The sequence below is a fragment of the Rhagoletis zephyria genome, unplaced genomic scaffold, assembly GCF_001687245.7.
Source record: "Rhagoletis zephyria isolate East Lansing unplaced genomic scaffold, Rhagoletis_zephyria_1.1 Rzeph_scaffold_03138, whole genome shotgun sequence".
Lineage (NCBI taxonomy): Eukaryota > Metazoa > Arthropoda > Insecta > Diptera > Tephritidae > Rhagoletis > Rhagoletis zephyria.
In genome coordinates, this window is record NW_016160222.1 from 28,469 (window position 1) to 32,486 (window position 4,018).

General features: G+C 34.0%; 1 protein-coding gene and 1 non-coding gene across 2 annotated transcripts in view; one reads left to right on the forward strand and one right to left on the reverse strand.

Moving 5' to 3' along the window:
* The window catches only part of LOC108368473 (uncharacterized), a 44,445-nt gene that overhangs the window by 27,671 nt on the left and 12,756 nt on the right, over positions 1-4,018 (forward strand). The gene's annotated exons all lie outside the window — the stretch shown is intronic.
* On the reverse strand, positions 2,457-2,538 carry TRNAS-CGA (transfer RNA serine (anticodon CGA)). The gene has a single exon. It is a non-coding gene; the product is annotated as a tRNA-Ser (tRNA).

The window sequence follows — 4,018 nt, forward strand, 5'->3', positions numbered from 1 at the left end:
CAGACCCTGAGGTGACTCCACCCCTCGCAGGCATTACACTTGACTGAGGTGGAGTTGTGGTGTAAACGTCTTCGGCATACACAGCAGGTGTATATTTCTGGCCCAGGGTTTGACTCGATGCCAGCCCTGAGTAGGAGAATGCGTAGTGAATGTTGCCCTATGGACGGACAACTTCTGAGATACTTCGCCGACCTAAACGGGGTTAGATCGCCGAAACAACAGCCCTTGGTCGGGTGAAACCCGAGTCATTCCGGTACGTAGAACCGGCTGTCGTCTGGCGCTTTGCTGGCGAAGTTATAAATGTCACGCAAAGCCACACAGTTTCATCTGGCATCAGCTTTATATTCAACTTCACGATTGTATTTATCGATTTTTAAATCGCTTTGTGTGCTATTGTGAATGATTTTTATACTTTTCTCCAGCACTTTATCATTGAATTCCCTTCACTAATTTTAAGATCACAGAATCTGTTTTGAGATATAAATAAATCAAACAAACAAGTTTCAGTCAATCCGGCAGCTAGTTATTATATATACAGTTAAAACATTAATAATTTCATTTATTTTGCTCCTATTTGAATTGAACAGTGATAAAACATGGTTGATTTAACTGATTCATCATCACCATTCCAGCAAAGCATTCCCAATTTGGCATTCTATGTACCGGCTGTTGTTGTATTTGGGCTGGCAGGTAAGTGAATGGAAATGAATTAGATTACATATATCCTAAATTACATAGCAATATTTGCCATAAACAATTATATGCATGCAGTAATAATACTTTATCAACGTTGCGCGTCTGTGCTGGATGCTTCTCATAATTGGAACCCACCTGCCAATCAAAAATAAAGCCAATAAGCATTACGCTAGTGTGTTGTAGCCGAAAACCGGTTGTTTTCTTTTTCTTATTGGATTCTGCGGTCATTCACACTATAGTTTGTAGAAATAGCATGTTTTTTAATTCTTTTTATTCCTTTGATATTGAAATATTTTCTCCAAGATCATAGATATGTTTTAAGCAATGCAAGTTCTGCTCTTATTCCATCGTAGTGAGTTCTTGCATTTATTTGTCTGATGATTTGTTATTTGTCCTGCTCGATCTCTATATTTCTTATCACTTCATTCATAGGCTGCAGTTTAAGTATACATTTAATTAGTTATAGAATGTATGAAATAGCTTATTATGGCTACAAAAAATTAGCGCTATTCGGATATCTTTAAAAGATGCTAAATTTGAAACCTAAATGTTTTGATCGTGAAAAATACATGGCGGTGGTCTTAAAAGCGCAACGCGGCTGTTATAAGTCAACGCGTATTTGCTATCAATATTCGAATTTTGAATTGAAAATTGAATTCAGACCATTAATGGTCTTATCTGTACACATATGTACATGTATGTATGTACATATGTACCTGTGTACATGCACAGTATAACATTTTCTTGCTCAATTTTAATTTTAATAAGTGCTGCATGCTGAGATGTGTGAACAGACATATTTAAGCTGATAAAGAGTGCCGTTTATTTAATATAAAGGTCGAACACATTGCCTACAATCGCTGCGCCTTTAAAGGCAGAGCTTTTCCATATCTTATCACAATTCATTGATATGTATGTACATACATACATACATATGTATTCCTTCCTTTTAATTTTGTGCTCATACCAAAAAATATTTTTTTTTGCATTAAAAACTTCAGCGTCCTACATACATAAGTATGTACATACATCCATTCTATTTATTTATACACTGTGTTTGCTGACCATCGCACGCGTGTTGGTGGTCAGCAGAATGCTGACGTTGTCAAAAAGTCTGCACGGTTCAAATAAATAATAAATACATACATATGTAGTTATTTATTGTTTTTGAGCTGATTAGCGTTATATTTCTTTGCATTTTGCTTAAGCATCAGTACATGCACGTACTGTTTTTGCTTTAAATACATAGGTGCATATCTATAAGGCACAATACGCCAATACGTCGCCTGACCCTTAATTGCGAGCACATTGATTTTAAAGAAAATCAGTACATTGGTTAATGAACTACTACGTGGCTGTGCTTGCAAGAATTGTAATTATTTATTAATTGCAGTAAGTGTTTTAATTGGTACAGTGCTATAAACTAAGTGGAAATTGAGAAGATATGTACATGCGCTTGTTCAAAAACATTAATTTGGCATTGGTGGCTGATTGTGATCTGTAGAAAGGATGGAATATTTATTTTTTTAAATTTATTTATAACTATAAATCTAAATTGTAATCGCTAATTAAAAAATCTAGTACATATTAATTTAATCCTAAGGAATGTAGTGTTTATTATAATGTTCCGCTGACTTTTCGGCCTTTAACTTATTACAAATTAGATAAACATGCGTTAAAAAATAGATCGGAAGATTCAAAAGTTTAAATTAATCATTAAAAACAAAAAAAATTCAGTTACAAAATATTAAAAAAATTCTCGCAGCCGGTAGGATTCGAACCTACGCTCCCAGAGGGAATCTGATTTCGAGTCAGACGCCTTAACCACTCGGCCACGACTGCTCGCTGGCCGCCGTTGCTTAAGTTACCATTTGAGTGAGCTGCTGTCGCTAGTGTTTTATCTCTTGTGTATATAATAGCGTAATACCAGCGCTGCCAGACGATAGCAAATGAAAATTCGCTAATATTGATTTGCTGCGGGATTTTTTTTCGTTTATCAAATTCAAATTCAATTCACAATGGCTGCATTTCTTTATTCATTCTGAACGTTTGGAATAAACTTTTTTGTTTACTTATTCTTTAGAACGTTCCTGATGATATGTTAACGTATATTTCAAACGCATTCTGTTTATTCCGGCTGTGAAATGGGATTATCCGGAATGTATAAAGAAACGCAGCCAATAATACTTTTTCCTTCTGTTTTTTTGTTAATGAATGCAATTTTTAATACCATCACTTTAAATAAACAGCTTGTGTATAAAATGCACTTTTTAGTTTTGAAATTTTAAATCCGGTAAAATTTATATACGTACATATCGTCGTTTAAAGTACAAAACGCGTATTGCAAAACCGCGTATCAAGAGAATGCAAAACCGCGTATAAATTATTTTTAAAGAGTAAAGACACTTATATGTATATCAAAAGTTCTCTTTTTTTTTATAAAGAAATCGCATTTCTGGCTAGTATATTTCAGGACGAATGGATACGATTGAGCCCAGAGCTTGTGTGAGCAAATCCAATTTTTGGCAGCAAATGTATGTTGCGCGGTTTTTCACCGCACGACTACAAAACAACAACAACGCGGGTTTTCACTTTAAACGACGATATATTATTTTAAAATAAGAAAGACATTACGAGGGAGTTTTATTTTTACAGACTATTGCTAATCAGATATCCTATATAATATATTTATCACACAAACGTTACACGATTTTACTGTTTTTGTAATTTGTATGATCGTACGATGTATTCGTCCCTTCCTCCCTGCAAGCACATCCCACTTGAACTCGATACATCTGTATATGTATACCAGGGTGGTCCAAAAATAAATGCGGGAAACAAATTTAAAATGTTAAGCTCTCTAGGATTTTTCAACGCCCATGAAGTTTTTCACGTGCATACATGCTATTTTATATGGGAAAAAACACTTTCGTAGAATGGTTTTGAGGCAGTTCTAAATAATTTTTTTCGAACAAAAAATACGGGTATTTTTGCAATCCATTTGGATACATTCTAGGGGGTGAGAGCTTAACATTTTAAACTTTTTAGACCACTCTAATATATATGTACTTATGTATGTATGTATAAAAAACGAATTTCTTTCCTATAAATAAATATTTTTGTTTTTCCAATTTAAATAATAATTAACTAAAGAAAACAAACCTAAATAAAAATCCAATGTAGTGTAAAACAAGTATTGCCTTAGAATTTCGTTAAAGTGCCAATTAACAACATCTCTCAAACAAGTGCTAAGCATATTGCAAAAGGAATATCTAACAAACGCAAGCAAGCACTTTTGACAGACAAATACTTTGCTCACAAT